Below are 17,557 nucleotides of genomic sequence, written 5' to 3' on the forward strand. Positions count from 1 at the left end.
ACCTTTTAAAAGACCTGGGAGATTTTTCTTTTTCATAGCTTAAATTGCAAGCTTATTTACAGTGAGTATCCATGAGTCATTTGCCTTGTGCATAGGGGCTCAGTCATGCTAGAACAGCAAAGGTTCTTCCCCAAACTCTTCCTACAAAGTTTGAATTGTACAGTTGTCCAAGATGTCTTGGTTAGCTGAATTAAGATTTCCCTTCGCTGGAACTAAGGGTCCTAGGCCAACCCCTGAAAAGCAACCCCATATCATTATCCCTCCTCCACCAAACTTTACAGCTGGTACAGTGCAGTCAGACAGGTAATGTTCTCCTGGCATTCGACAAACCCAGACTCGTCCATCAGGCTGACAGATGGAGAAGCGTGATTAGTCACTCCACGGAATACGTGAGAGTGCTCCAGAGTCCAGTGGTGGCGTGCTTTACACATCCCCACCACTACCACCCCCGATGCTTGGTGTTGTGCATTTTGATCTTAGGCTTGTCTGTAGCTGCTCAGCCTTGGAAACCCATTTTGTGAAGCTCCTAATGTGCGGTTCTTTGGCTGATGAGGCAGCCTGTAGCTCATTAATGAGTGATTTAACAGAGAATAGACATGCTGCGCTTCAGCCCTGGGAGTTTGCGTGGTCTACCGCTTTGTGGCTAAGCTGTAAACTGTCACAGCGCTATGTTAAAATCTCTGAGCTCATCATTACGACCCACTCTACTGCACAGAAGCCTGAAACGAGGCTAAAACACAGACGCTTTTTTCTTTATCGAAGAACCCTAAAGAACCATCTTTTTAAGTGTTTGGCGTGACCTATAGCAGAACCATTTCTTTTCAGTCACAGCTGTGACAGAAGAACCTAAACAACCTGGAATCAGCCAGAAATTAACCCAAAACCATTCACCAGACGTGTCTGATCTTCAGAATCGGACCAAATCAGACTGAGCCGTAAAACTAACTCCAAAAAAAAAGGAGCTGGAGAACGAACTGCCGGCTGAGCAGCGAGTGGGCGGAGCTCGTTACTCTGACGGAGCAACAAGCTGCTCGTTAAGGAGCTCTAATTAGGAGGAAGGAGCTGAACATTAAAACATTAAAACGCCGCGTTCACGGCCAGTTTATTCATTTCTTACTGTATTTAATTAACTGTGGTATAAAAACAATGGAACACTGGAGGAGGGAGTTATCGCTCCCTTTCGTGTTATATTGCTTAAATATCAGTGAGTGTGTTCACATGCAGTCAATCCAGTCATACTCAGATTTCTGCAGTTATCTGATTATTTAAATGGTCGTGTAAACATACTGTGGTCTAGAAATCTGATTAAGAAATCTGAGAAAGAGGCTGGATTTTAGCTCAGTAAGCAGATTTCTCAGTGTGAACTCTTACTCTGATTTCTTTCGGATTTCTCTGTCTGGGCAGGCATGAAAACGGATGCTGGTACCAGAAATAAGGGAGCAGCATGGCCACGAGACGCAGGAAAACACTTTTGGACCAACGCTGAACCCAAACATGAAATACAGAATCTTCAAGATGACGTATGTTCGATGTATGTTATTTGAAGTTCAGGTTTTACGGCACATCTTCTTCTGTGAGTTTATTGGCTGATCACAAAGCAGAAATCCCATTACTCTCTGCTTCAAGTAGACCTGGAGTTTCCGCATTATCTGATTTCTCGAGTGTATGTAAGTGCATTGATTGGATTACTGACAAAATCGGATTTCCTGCAGTTATTGGATTATGAAGCGCAGGTAAACACTCAATGCTGTTACTTCATTAAACCCAAGAACCATCTGTGCTCCTGATCAAAAGGAAGTTTGAACACTGCTACATAAAACTGGTCTAACCATGCCATAAACGTGTCATGGCAGGTGCTGTTACAATGATATGCTGATATGACCAATATTATTTAGTAATACACACACCGGCCACTTTATTAGGAACTAGTAAAAGGTTGGACCCACTTTTGCCTTCAGAACTGCTTTAATTCTTCGTGGCAGACTTTCAACAAGGTGTTGGAAATGTTCCTCAGAGATTCTGGTTGGTTATTTGAGTTCCTGCTGCCTTTCTATCATCTGGAACCAGTCTGCCCATTCTCCTCTGACCTCTCACATCAACAAGGCATTTTCATCCACACAACTGACCGCTCACTGGATATTTCCTCTTTTTTGGACTGTTCTCTGTAAACCCTAGAGATGGTTGAGCGTGAAAATCCCAGCAGATCAGCAGTTTCTGAAATACTCAGACCAGCCCGTCTGGCACCAACAACCACGCCATGCTCAAAGCCCCTTAAATCCCCTTTCTTCCCCGTTCTGATGCTCGGTCTGCACTTCAGCAAGTTGTCTTGACCACCTCTACATGCCTAAATGCGCTGAGTTGCGGCCGTGTGATTGGCTGATCAGCTATTTGTGTTAACAAATAAAGTACCTAATAAAGTGGCCTGTGAGTGTATAACTTAATTGCTATAACAGGCATCATAATGTTTGATGTTATGACAAATCATGTAACGGAAATCATAACATGATAGTAATTTAACTGGACATTATCTCATGACACACATTGGTAACGCTTGAAGGCTGTCTACATCACACAACTGTAACATCTTACATAAACACTTCATAACACACTTAAATCAACATTTATAAAGCATACATAACTGATCAGGCAGAACATCCTGACCACCTCCTTATTTCTACACTCACTGTCCAGTTTATCAGCTCCACTTACTGTCTTTGAGTTTCTCCTTGTTTATTATAGTATATTATCTTATATCTGAAGAACTTGTACTTAATGACATTTGTAACAGGAACGTAAATAAAGAAGAGATCATTTCTTCACGGTACTTATGCATACAACTGTATTATTGTTTATTATTATAGTTATAGTGAAGAAAAGAAGCCTGGACTCACCAGTGGCTCCTGACCATTTGATCAGCTCCACTTACTGTATAGCTGCACTCTGTAGTTCTACAGTTACAGACTGTAGTCCATCTGTTTCTCTGATACTCTGTTACCCTGTTCTTCTGTGGTCAGGACCCACAGGGACCCTCACAGAGCAGGTACTATTTGGGTGGTGGGTCATTCTCAGCATTGCATTAACACTTGGTGGTGTGTTAGTGTGTGTTGTGCTGGTTTGAGTGGATCAGACACAGCAGTGCTGCTGGCATTTTTTAACACCACAATTTCACTGCTGGACCGAGAATAGTCCAGAAACCAAAAATATCCAGCCAACAGCGTCCTGTGACCACTGATGAAGGACTAGAGGATGACCAACACAAACCGTGCAGCAGCAGATGAGCTGTCGTCTCTGACTTTACATCTACAAGGTGGACCGACAGGGTAGGAGTCTAATAGAGTGGACAGTGAGTGGACACAGTGTTTAAACACTCCAGCAACACCTTGCTCATAGAAACCTGACAGATTCAGTGAAGTCTACAGTTCACCTTACAGAGAAAATATACACATCATAACGTTTGCAGACAAGAGCAAAAGGAGAAAAGACACGTTTCCTGTCAGAAATGTCACCCAGCAGTGATTAATTCACACGCCTTTACCAATAACAGCACTGAAAATAAGAAGACACGGATATGCAAATAAATATTTATAAATAACTGTGAATTCGCCTATTGGAAAATCTCAGATTAAGCCTTGTTATTCTAGGTTCTCCTGCTTAAACCTGCTGTGTTTTTCAGTTGATAATGAATCAACACCAGCTGCACAAACAGTTTGCAGAGATAATGAGAGACGAGAACTTTCAGCATGTTATCTTTATCACTTTCCAACAGTGCATAAATAACAATGATAGGAAACAAAGCCTTTCGGAAATTACAAACCAAACACAGCCATCAGGTACAGGACTGTTTATCTTCCATCGTCGTTCTCTCAAAATAATGAATGTGTCATTGGAAAATTGACTTAGTGTCTTAAAATAATGACCTCATTGCTCAAAAGTTTTCATTGTCAAGATTTTTTGTGATTTAAAATAGTTTTTTGTCTCAATAAGTCATTTTTAGACCTCACACACTGAAATAATGACCAAAAATATCCAGCGTCCTGTGACCACTGATGGACTAGACAATGACCAGTGAGTGGACATTGTTTAAATAGTACCTGCTCTGTGAGGGTCCCTGGGGGTCCTGACCACTGAAGAACAGGGTAACAGAGTATCAGAGAAACAGATGGACTACAGTCTCTTCTTTATTTACGTTCCTGTTACAAATGTCATGAAGTACAAGTTCTTTAGATATAAGATAATATACTATAATAAACAAGGAGAAACTCAAAGAACAGGATTTTCCAAAACTGGAGTTCAAAATGTGATTAAACGCTTCAGAGAATATACGAGTCCTAACAACCACCTGGAAGAGCTGGTAGACACCAAAACTGCCCCATCAGATAAACAGACCTTAAAGCTTTCCTCTTTGAGAGAGAGACAAGAAAATCAAGCTCCAAATCAAGCTCCATAGATATCTACTGGGAATCCAGACGTAACGGTTTGCCAACAGTTCACTCATAATCAGCAGGAACACTCGTTCCACCACAATAAGTCCCTCGGAATTCTACAGTTAAATGTAAGATTACATGATTTATTTGAACACTATAATATTCATTAAACACTGTGTATTTACGCTTCTACTACAATTAATATTTTGGATAATAATAATATTTACTAGTAGAACAGTAGTGGTAGAAGTGGCCTGCACAAGGTAGCGGCCCCCAGGTAGCTTCAGGTCGAGACCCTTCACTTAGATTCCCCACAGCAATTCAATGTATTCCAAAAATGAACTTTTTTTCCCCTCACGGGATTTTATATTCATAAGTTTTTACAATTATATCACTGTTGGAGCAAAAACTGTGTCTACAAAATGATCATTTCACAGGAGAAAGGCAAACATTCGTAGCTGTCTGTCACACCTCAGGCGGATTCGGACTACATTTCCCAGAATGCCCTGGGAGATTATATACATTTATGGCATTTGGCTGACGCTCTTATCCAGAGCGACTTACAATTTGATCATTTTACTCAGGCAGGCCAAGGTGGTGTTAGGAGTCTTGCCCAAGGACTCTTATTGGTATAGTGCAGGGTGGTTACCCTGGTGGGGATTGAACCCCAGTCTACAGTGTAGAAGGCAGAGGTGTTAACCACTACACTAACCAACCACCACATACATGAGCAACTTCCCTCAGAGTCAGCGTCCAGAATAGACCGACAATTCCTCGGAGCATCACCTGACTTTGGACAATCGCTCGCACACCAATCGGCGCTCGAAGTGCCCTGATTATTAATACCGTGCAGCTGCGTTTGTTGTCATACGACTCATTTAGTATTTAAGCCCAGGCTTTAGTCACAGTCATTGCGAGGTCTGACTTCTTTCCGAACATACTGAGTGTTCACTGATCTGCTTGTTTCCGCCTGTTGTGACCCATCCTTTGTTTTTCTGACCTTGTCTTTCGCTTGTCCCTTTCTGGACCTGTGTTTTCAACCTTTTTGTCTTGTTTCTTCTTTTCTCTGGTGCTTTTTGGTTATGACCCACACGTGTTTTTTGACCACGCCTTTGCTGAACGTTAATAAAACCCTGTTTGCATTTTTCATCCGTGAGCGTCTGAATTCTGTCGCACCGGCACACTGTTAGTGAAAGTTCATGCAGCAGTTATTTACTCCTCGTCATTTTTGAGCATTTCTGTAGTTCTCTTCATCATATTTTGTAAAAAAAAAAAAAAATCAAAGGGCAGCTGCCGTTTCCAAAATATGTCAAAAAAAGGACTAAATGGGATGCAAGGTTTTGTCCCGACAGTGATCCATATGCCATCCTAGCACACTAATCAGCATGAGCTACTGCAGCTCTTCTATTAATGGGCAAATTAAAACTTTAAAATGATGCTAGGCTAACAGTTTGGACATTGTAGCTTACACTTAACACTTACAACCCCATTTCCAAAAAACTTGGGATGCTGGGCAAAATGGAAATAAAGACAAAATGCAATGACATGCAGATCCTTTAAGCCCTGTATTTCATTGAAAATGAGAAAGACATCATTCGCAGTGGTAAACAGGCCCCTGTCCCAGCTTTTTTGGAACATGTTGTTGACATCAAATTCAAAACGGGCATATATTAAAAACAAACAAACAAACAGAAACAATACAATTTCTCGGTTTCAACATTTAATATGTTGTCTTTGTAGCATTTTCCTTTGAAAATGTAGTTGACATGATTTGCACATCATTGCATCCTATTTTTATTTATATTCTCCACAGCGTCCCAACTATTTTGGAGATGGGTTTATAAATGCTATAGTTTTAATTGCTACTCTATAGAAATCCCATTGTACACAGGGCTCGCCACTTCAGCTCTGGACAATTCCTGGACACTCAATCGGTGAATGGAAACCATGAGAAGCCTCAGTGTGACCAGTGGATGACCAGTTTTCAGCTCATATTATGAACTCAGACATGCCGGTTTCTCCTTTCCAACATCTGGATGATTCGATCCCGTCTCTCTACACTCTCAGAAACAAAGGTACCAAACTGGCCCTCAAGGCTCCGTCTCAGGACCTTCAGTCAGGGAACATAACTGAACCATAATCCACTGAAATGATGTTCTAAGCTGTACTGACTCCACACACCCCGCCTCGCCTCCAGGCTTTCATTCTACTGTTCCGTTTTAAAACATCCGGTTATGAAAAGGTACAAATACAAACTTTTCACCTGGAAAAACTCATTTAAGGTTCATAGCTGGACCTCAAAACCACTGTAGAACCTTTGAGGGAACATTTACATTGTTTGTACCTTGATGAACGAAAAATGGACCTGCACAGAAGCTTCATTTCTACCAGTGAAGGGAAACTGCTTAGGTGCTTATTCAGTCTGTTGTCATCTCAAGGCTTGACTCCAGGAACTCACTCCTGGCTGGTCTTCCTATGTGACTCTTAAGGCCCTTAAGCTGATCCAGAATGCAGCAGCATGCCTTGACTGGCTTCCTGCAGCTGCTCGCACCAGACTTAAAACCCTGACCAGCCCCTCCTGGCCTCATGGCAAAGGTCAAAACCCGAGCCGTATCTTGAGCCCTTTGAGCGTGAAGCACAGCTCAGCTTGACCCACCATCCTTCAAGACACAGGGAGGATAAGCATGAAGCCTCTGCTCTGTCCCGACACCCAGGTGGTAGAGCAAACCTCCACTGGCTGTCCGACTCCCTCACGTCTTCAGCCTCACGCTGAGGATCATGACTTTTTCAAGCATTTAAGGGAGCACTGATTTAACTACATACTGAAATGTACTGTTACAGTTCTGCGACGTCTAATGCATCTTCCCTCTTATAAAGACAGTGGTTCTGTATAGAAACAGGAACACTCTAATGCCAATTTGCATGACTAAATGGTTCTTTACATTCTGAAATGGTTCTTCAGATGGAGAATGCGTTGTATATGGTTTTCAACACGGTTCTTTATAGCACAACAAGGCTACAGTTACAGTGATAAGCTGTGCACTTCAAAAAGATGGTTCTTTAAGAGTTTTTTAGTAAAGATGGTTCTATAAGGAACCGTGAACACTCAAAAAACCCTTTGCATCATTAAATTGTTCTCCAGATTGATGGAGAATGTGCTGTGCGTGATTCTATATAGAACCTTTTTGAAAACGGCTCTATAGAACACCAAAAAGGGCTCTTGTGTTATTACAATGTCAAGCTGGTAACAGTAGAAGAACCCTTTTTGGTCCTGTATAGAACTCTTTACAGAAAGGGTGCTATGTAGAACCCCTTGCAAAATAGTTCTATAAAGAACCACATAAAACACATTCTATATCAATTTGAAGAACCATTTATTCATGCAAAGGGTTCTTTGAGTGTTCATGATACTATATAGTACCATTTTCTTTATTAAAGAACCCTTGAAGAACTTAAGGGTTACATAGAACCTTTTTGAAAAGGGTTCTTGGATCATCACAATGTGAAGCCTCTAACAATATAAGAACCCTTTTTGGTGCTCTATAGAACCCTTTGCAAAAAGGTTCTATAAAGAACCATATAAAACCCATTCTACATCAATCTGAAGAACCTTTTCATGATGGAAAGAACCATTTAATCATGCATGAGCATGATACTATAAATGATCATTTTCATAATTAAAGAACCCTCGGAGAACTAAAGGGTTATATAGAACCTTTTTAAATGGGTTCTATATAACACTAAAAAGAGTCCTTGCATTATTACAATGTCAAGCCTGTAACAATAGAAGAACCCTTTTGGTGCTATACAGAACTCTTTTCAAAACAGGTTCTATATAGAACCACATAAAACATATTCTCCATCAATCTGAAGAACCCTATCATGATGGAAAGAACCATTTCATCGTGCAAAGGCTTCTTTCAGCGTTCATGATACTATATAGTACCATTTTCTTTATTAAAGAACCCTTGGAGAGCTAAAGGGTTATTTAGAACCTTTTTAAACGGGTTCTATATAACACTAAAAGAGTCAATAGAAGAACCCTTTTGGTCCTATATAGAATCCTTTTCAAAAGGATTCCATATAGAACCATATAAAAACCATTCTCTATCAATCTGAAGAACCCTTTCACGATGCAAAGAACCATTAAATCATGCAAAAGGGTTCTTTGAGTGTTCATGAGTCTACATGGTACCATTCTCTTTATTAAAGAACCCTTGAAGAACCATCTTTTTGAGTGTGTAGTTTCATTTGTTCTAGCTAGGATACGTTCTCTGGGTGGACAACAAAGCACTTTGTAAGCTGCTCTAGATAAAAGCCGTTGCTAAAGGGCAGGACTGTAAACATAACTGCCCTGCTTTTTAATAAATCTAGAGGAGGTGCAATTACGCCGGCGATGCGGTCAGAGGTACACGGTCAGCTCAGCTACAGAACCTCATCTTCCCAGTTATGTTTCTGTGCTGTCCAGTGCCTCACCATGTCAACAGCTGACAACAGTCCTTGACCTGCCTGACCAGTCCTAATGAGTCAATTAAGGCCCGACAAGTTAATTAAATTCTGACATTTACAAGCTGGAGGTGATCAGCACCACAGTCAAAAAAATAAAAAATACTACGGACAATTTCCGCTTCCATAGTCCACATGACGAAACTTTATTAAGGCCCAAAACATTTTTGGAGGCACTGTTATGTGGGAATATTGGAAATATAACAGCAGGCATTATAAAAGCTTTTAAAAGTCCTCACTGCTTATGAAGTTAAATCGGTTTACATGAAACCCAGACCTGGCCCTGCTACAGCACTCAAAACATCAACTGTAGCTTTTAGAATGAATTCAGTTCAATTATAATACATGCTTATTCTGTGTGAAGCTGGAAGGATGTTTTACATTCTTCTGCTTAAAGAAGGAAATTTACGCTGACTCTGCATTTCCTAGGAGGATTTGGAGCTCTGAATGTTCGACACACTGCGGTAAATATTTACTCATATGATTTTCCCTATCCGAGTGTCTCTGTGTGCAAATGTGCAGTGGTGGACGAAGTACACAAGTCGAGACCCCCAAGGTCAAATATTCCTCCAGTAAAAGTAGAAGTTCCTCCCTTTAGACCTCCACTTGAGTAAAAGTACTAAAGTATTTCCCTTCAAATGTACTTAAGTATAAAGTAAAAGTACTAAAAGAGTAATTCTGGCTCTGATGTCCTGTTATCATTTTTATAACCAGACTGGCTTCATGAACTCATTTCAGGTGAAAGTCCTCCAGCGTCTCTCTTGGTAAACCAGTCTTTTAATAGGACGTCATTAATTAGTGACGCTGACGTCTATTAAAATGATCAGAAGCACAAAACACTGAAGGTAAACAGTTTCCATCAGGGAGAACCGAGTGGCTCTGAAATCACTTTTTACACACAAGCAAAGTTTCAGTTTCAGATTTATTTACAACTTAGTTCCAAGTTTAAGTTGAATAAAAACTGGCTTTAAACTCAGGATCACAGATGAGCTCCTTTACTATGTTGATCTGTAGGCGTCTGTTCATAAACATAAACCAGCCCAAACTCATTTACTATAAAATGAAATGGTGTTTGTAGAAATTCAGAAAAAAGCCGCGTCAGTCTCGACTGCATATGTGGACATATTTCTATATTGAGCTCTATTTACACAAAGTTAGGTTAGTTCATCATTTATGTTGAACAGACTCTCCCAAAGTTTTACGCTGCTGCGCTGACGTTGAACCACGTGCTGCACTGGGTCGGTATGACCAACAGGTCAAAACCAGCTCTAGACAAAGTGACCGCTGGGCCCTGATTGGTGCTCTGGCTTTGTGCTTCTTTCGTTTTGACATGTTACGTTTTTATACACACAGAAACCAAAAGGAACGACAGATTTCTCAAAATGTAGGAGGAAAAAGTCGGATATTAGACTCTGAAATGTAGTGGAGTGAAAGGAGAAAGTGGAGAAACTTCAGTACAGATACACCAAAAAGTACTTAAGTACAGAAACTAATTACATTTACTCAGTTACTGTCCACCACTGCAAATGTGAAGATGGTTCAGCTTGTTTAAATTTGTACACATCACAGAAAACAGGAAAAAGCAAGAAATGGCGCTTATGCTGCGGCGTAAAAACACAGCATGGCGAGATCTTTCAATCGCACTCTGTAAATGAGATTCTCTAAATGGCTCACATTGCTCCATGTTGCTAAGCAAGCAATGAAATCGGAAGCTGTCTGCACTCTTTCGGGAATCCATGGAAATGGCATCTGAAAGGCTAATTATGGTGGTATGAGCTGCTTGTTAGGCTGATATCAACAATTCATAAATCCAGATGATTCATTCTGAACATGCTTTGCATTTGATTGACAGCATATGTATTCAATCAATCAGCTGTAACTCTGTTTGACCCTGCGGATTAAAGACACTGCATAATAACAACGTCTCCGTCCATCACTCTCCCCTGGGATGATTAGAGCAGCATTTGACACTGTGTGATATATTATAATCTGGGGTGAATGTGCATCTGCAAGCAGAATACACAGCCTGCATAATAACTAGCTAATAAAAAAACAGAAAGCAATGATTTTGACCTGTATTAATAGTACAAAAACAATATTTTATGTTGCACCTTAAGAAATCCATTGTTTCTTGCAAATATTATATATATATATATATATGTGTGTGTGTGTGTGTGTGTGTGTGTGTATGTGTGTGTGTGTGTATATATATGGTCATTCCAAATTTGATGCCTGCAACACATTCCAAAAACGTTGGGACAGGCGCATGTTTACCATAAACACAAACTATTCCAGTTTTGAAGGCTGATTTTTTTCAGTTATACAGGTTTTACAAACAGAGATTTCTCCTCATTCCCTGAACCTTTTGACGTTATTATGCACTATAAAGTGTGAAATATCTCAAATCCTTGCAAATATTGACTGAAGAACATTGTTTCCTGAACAGCTGGACTGTTTGCGGAAAAATTAATACTCAGCGTTTTTGGGTTTCCATCCCAACTTTTTCAGTAACACATTACAGGCATCAATTTCAGAATGAGTTACAGCAAATTATACAGCAGTTCGTTTCAGCCACGCGGGCTGATTGGATGAGAAGCGTTCTAACTTTGCTGTTATTTCACCATAACATCACGGTTTTTTCCACAAACACTGTATCGCACCGCTGAGACGCCGTTGCTTAGCAACGACTTTGACAGCTGTAGGAGACGCTCAAGCCATTTGACCGTTTTTACTTCTTACTTTACCACAAACAGAAAACGGACACTGTTAAGATCACATCTGACCGACAGCCGATTTGGTCCGACTCTGAAGACGAGACGACACTAAATTCCCAAACTGTCGTCGCCACTGAGCAGCTTTTCAGTCGGCAGCTGTGACAGAAGAACAGCTGAACAACCTGGAATCAGCCAGAAATGAACCCAACACCATTCGCCAAACTAAACGGGCTGTAAGAAGCTTCACTTTCAAAGGAGCTATAATTAGGAGGAAGGAACTGAACATTAAAATATTAAACGTGTTCACAGCCAGTTTATTAATCTCTTACTGTATTTATTTAACTGCTGTATTAAAGCAGTAGAGCACTCGAGGAGTGAGTTATCACTGTAACATCACGGCCGTGATGATCTATGGCGACCAAATCACGGCCGTCATGTTATTTCACGATAACGCACTCCCTCTCGTCTTCTACTGCTTTAAGGCTTTTTAATAAACTCGGACATCCTTGCCTGTAGCATCCTCTCTCTGTAAGTAAGGTTCAAAGTGTTGGATCAAACTCCACAAGGGATCTTTGGGCCTCATTCACCAACAGTTCTGAAGAAGAATGGTTTTCTTACAACCCACTTAAGCATGTTTTCACAAAGGTTCTGACGTTCACCAGTGTTCCCTAATTTGGGATTTGTTCTTGGGTAAGAGCAGAATCCGTGCACATTCAAAAGCACAAAGGTGTGAATAGCTCTGAGGTTTAAGAACAGGTCATCAATCTGATGGCATGAATCTTAGGCCCTTTGTCAAGAGTACATTTAAGGAAAAACATTCTCTGCCGATGCGTGCTTGGACCCACAGATTGCTGCTTGCAAGCATATATATATATATATATATATATATATATATATATATATATATATATATATATATATATATATATATAAATAAATTTTTTTTTTTTTAATTAACCCATGCAGCCTTTATAAGTGATTACATAAAAAAAGTAGTTGGCATTGAAAAGGAATATCTATCTTGTGACGTTTGTTTACAATCCCTGCAGGGATCAAATAAGAGGAAAACAGAAAATCTCTAGAAGCCCACCACCTGATACCCCCCCCCCAACACAGACAGACACATTCAAATCCTCTCACAGTACACGCTGTAGGCCAAGTGATCAATAAAAATAATAAGAAGGTTTAAAGGCTGCCGTGGCAACAGACGCAAGGATCTTGCCCATTTAGCATCAGATACCAGCTCAGCCATCAGCCCAAACTCAGAGATAAGTCAGATAATTATCTGATGCTGCGGCATCACCGGACGGCAAGAGGACACTGACGCAAACTGGCCCATCCACACTTCCCCAGACATGGGCGTTCCTCCAATGCATCTGTTGTCAATTCAGTCCAATAAAAGGTTCTTTGCAAAGTTACTACTTAATTCATTATTACTTAAACATTAATGGTTCCCACTTTATATGAAGTGTCTCTAATAACACGTGAACACACGCAGCAACAATGTAACTACTAATGATTTAGTCACTGTGACAGATGGACTAAGCAACTCGTGCCTTTTGATATTGATACAGCATATGGAGTAATTTATATAATGTAAGAGTTCATCAATAACACTAAAATTTAAGTCATTTGCAAATAAAACTTCTGTGTTTCTCATTGTATTAAATGAAATACCTGTCAGCATTCCATAAAAGCGGATCAACCTCACAAAAATAGCTACAAGAGTGCATTTTTGGATGCTTTTTAGCACAGATAGACAGTCAGGCGACGCACTGAATGGCGCCCCCTGCATGCACGTCTTTAAATTAGTTGAGGCTTTGGGCTTTAGAGTGGCGCAACTGTTGTTACTGCAAAAAAAATATATATATATATATATATATATAAATCTATCTATCTTGGCATCTGAAATCTAATATTTCATCCTCTTGGAATTATAAAGACCTATTTGACATTTTTGTCAAAATTGAGTTATTCACATTTCTGCATTTTTGGCGTTTTTCAGTTTTTTGCATAATTTGAACAATCCTGTGGGCTTTTACATTATGTACAAATTTCACAATGAATAGACCAGATGAAATGCCAAGAATGGCTTGGAAATAATTCTGGTTCCATTGAGTTACATTACAAGTAAAGTAGGTTTTTTCCTTCTCCTGTAAAGTTCCCATTTCAGGCGTCACTGCACTCACAGCTCTTTCAGCGTGATTTCAGGAGCTCCAACATCCAGTGTTGTTGGGAGTGGCATAAAACCAATCTTTAACACACCCCCACAAATGAAGCCACACGGCGTGAGATCTGGGGATGCTGGTGACCTTTTTTCTTGGAACTGTTGGTACCAATGACGAATGCTCTGAGCTGTTGGAGGCTCACTGCCATACTGACAGTTAGAAACTCTGACTCTCTCTTTCAGTGGGTATGTGATCGCTTCCTATGGTGCCACATGGTTGTAAAATGATGGCGCTTTGAAATCAGATGAATATTTTTGAGTCACCTTGTATTTCGATAATATATCGTTGCTGTCAGAAGAAAACCTTGTATCTCCATTTTTGGCATTTTTTCAGTTTTTAACATAATTTGAAAGCATCTCTTACTCTTCACATTGTTTGTAAATTTTGTGATGACTGGCCTAAAAGAAATGACCCAAAATGACATGGGAAAAATTCTGGTTCCATTGACTTCCATTGAAAGTGAAGTTGGTTTTTTCCTTCTCCTGTAAAGTTACTATTTTAGAGATACAAGGTTTTCTTCTGACAGCAGCGACATACCGTTGTACTTTCTTTAGAAAGCTATTATCTTCTGTAACTTCAGAAAATGGGAATGATGTTCCCTCCACCCCCAGTTTTGTCAGTGAGTATAGCTCCAAATGAACACATTTGGGGACAAAGCATGAACAGGCCAATTGCACTATGGCCATAAGTACACACTCAGAAAAAAAGGTACTAAACGGTCAGTGGGGCAGTGCCCCTCTTGTCACTGGGGTGGGACCCCCAATGGTCCATCTCAGTACCTTTAGTCAGGGAACATAACTGAACCATAATCTACTGAAATTATATTTTCAAAGCTGTACTGACTCCACACACCCTGCCTCGTCTCAAGGTTTATTCCATTATAACATTTTTGGTTATGTAAAGGAACAAATACAATCACAGTTGTGCCTTTGATGGGTAGATTTTGTACCTTAATGAACAAAATGTACCTGCACAGCACCTTCATTTCAAACAGTGTATGCAGACATCCCTAATTACAGAGTTCGGGTGTTTCATCATCAACAGGTGGATCAAATTAAGCAAACAGCCATGCAGTCTTCATCGACGAACACTGGCAGTAGAATGAGTCATACTGAAGACCTCAGAGACTTTAAACATGGCACTATCGCAGGATGTCCTCTTTGCCCCAAGTCAGTTTCTGAAATTTTGGGCCTACTAGATCATCCAGTATTGTTGGGAGTGACACATAAACAGAAACCTTAACACGCCCCCATAAAAAAGTGTGAGATCTGGGGATGCTGGTGACCTTTTTTCTTGGAACTGTTGGTACAAACAACATACATACTGCACTGTTAGAGGCTCACTGCCATACTGACATTCAGAAACTCTATGACCCCTTTTTTCATTTGGCATTTGACTGGTTCCTAGGCACCTCACAGTTGTAAAATAAAGGTGCTTTGAAATCAGATGGATGTTTTTGAATCACCCTTTATGTCTATAATATGTACTTATACACAGTTTCTGAAATTATTGGTCCTGCTAGATCTGCCCTGGTCAACTGTAAGTGCTATTATTGTATAATGGAAGCAACTAGGAGCAACAATAGCTCAGCTGCAAAGTGGCAGACCACTCAAACTCACACAGTGGGGCAGGTCACCTATCCTAAAAGTCACCACTCACTACAGAGCTCCAAACTGTCTATGGAAGCAACATCAGCACAAGAAATGTCCATATGGAACTTCATGAAATGGGTTTCCCTAGCCGAGCAGCTGCACACAAGCCTAAGCAGAGCTTTGGAATGAACTGGAACATCGTTTGCAAGCCAGACCCTCTCGTCTAACATCAGTGCCTGACCTCTTTTGGGCACAAAATCCAACAGACAGACTCCAAAACCTTTTGGAAAGCTTCTCAGAAGAGTGAGGGCTGTTAGAATTCAGAACCTTTAGCCAACTGTGTTTATATACAGAGGAATTAGACCTTTAGATTTAACCCATCCATGCAGTGAAACACTTACATTCATGCACACTAGTGAGCACACACACCAGGGGGCAGTGAGCACACTTGCCCTGAGTGGTGGGCAGCGCCTGGGGAGCAGTTGGGGGTTAGGTGCCTTGCTCAAGGTCACTTCAGTCACATACTGTCGGCTCAGGGGATCGAACCGGCGACTTTCTGGTCAAAAGGCTGGTTCCCTGACCTCCAGACCAGGACTGCTCCCTATATAGCTGCAAAAAGAGAGCAACTCCATTTTAATGCCAATGGTTTTGGAACTGGATGTCCAACAAGCTCATTTAGGTGTGACGGTCTGCTGTCCACAAACTTTTGGCCACATAAAATATCTGCTCTTTCACTGTAAGTGGACTATGAAGTAACCCCGAGTTTTTGCAGAGCAGCAGTCCTCAATCAAAGCTCGGGGGATTCTCATGCACTGCATCTTTCAGCGTTTTTTCCCAGCCCAAACAAACCCGACTCAACCTGTCCGGTCCTCACCAAGCTGGAGCACGCCTGTTAGAGCAGAGAAGCGCTGGAAATTCCAGCGCACAAGGTTTTCAAGATTGGAGACACGGAAACAGCTGCACTGCACATTTGCACTGTTTTGCCACCAAATCACCTGATTCAGCTCTGTGAAGTGCTAGATAATTAGCAGATGAGCTGATTAAGGTGTGTTTCAGCAGGGAAAACAGTAAACGATGCAGAGCAGACGAGCAATAATAACGGCTGTGAGAGAACGAGCTTTAGATCAAGCAGAGCTTTCACTACAAAAGGCTATAAAAAGGTTCTTTGACTTGTACCAACACTAGAAACCATTTCGGTGCCTTTTCAAAAGGTTCTTCAAAGAGAAAGAACCTTCCCATTGTGCAAAGGCTCCATGAAGAACCTTTAAATTTGTACCGAAGCTTTGCATGATGCAATGGTTCTTTACGCCTTTTAAAGGTTCTTCACGCAAACAAGTATCTCGTTTTAAACATGTTTTGTTAGGGAACCAAACGTGGCTTTTCTATGGCACCTCTTTTTCCAGTGGACATAGAACCTGACAAGGCGTAAGTGGTTCTTTGCACTTTGGAAAATCTGTTGCATATGGTTCTGTAAAGAGAAATGGCACCAAAAACGGTCCTACTATTGTCTTAAAACATTTTTATTTGGGTACTATACCCAAGCCTTTTTCCCTAAAAGTGTAAAGAACTTTCAAAGAACCCCCTTTTTAAGGGTGCATCCTTCCTTGGCTTGGAGGGAAATCCAAGAGAAGAGCTTTAACTGGTATAGCACCTTAAAACGTCTTCAAACTTTAAGGTTCTGCACAGCTCATTCAGTCCACAGAAAGTCCGAGGGAACCAAATAGTTCTTCTAGGACATGAACCCTTTCTGGCACCTGTCCCAGATGCCAAATGCTTCTCTAAACATAGTTGAGATGCCTTCATAAATAACTTTAACTGTGAACCTGCTTTAAATGCTGCCATTCGAATTGGAAGAGCCAACTCCCGCTGCTGCCTTCTATTGTGGTTCTCAGGCTTGGTTCTGCGGGAATTTTATCCTGCCTACATCTTCTCAGCTCAAAAACAGTGCAAGTATTGGGGTCACTGTGTTGTTATATACAGTTTATTACCATTCGTATACGTTTAAAAGGAGATGGCGTTGGGGAGAGAGAGATTTAAGAAGCAGCTTTAGAAACAAAACAGCATCAATGTGGGTTAAACGTTGGTCATAAATG

At 40.8% G+C, this 17,557-nt stretch overlaps 1 protein-coding gene across 1 annotated transcript in view; it reads right to left on the bottom strand.

Moving 5' to 3' along the window:
* npffr1l2 (neuropeptide FF receptor 1 like 2) overlaps positions 1-17,557 on the bottom strand; it is an 80,852-nt gene that overhangs the window by 62,153 nt on the left and 1,142 nt on the right. The window lies entirely within an intron of this gene.

Source organism: Pygocentrus nattereri, chromosome 20 (assembly GCF_015220715.1).
Source record: "Pygocentrus nattereri isolate fPygNat1 chromosome 20, fPygNat1.pri, whole genome shotgun sequence".
NCBI classification, from domain to species: Eukaryota; Metazoa; Chordata; class Actinopteri; order Characiformes; family Serrasalmidae; genus Pygocentrus; species Pygocentrus nattereri.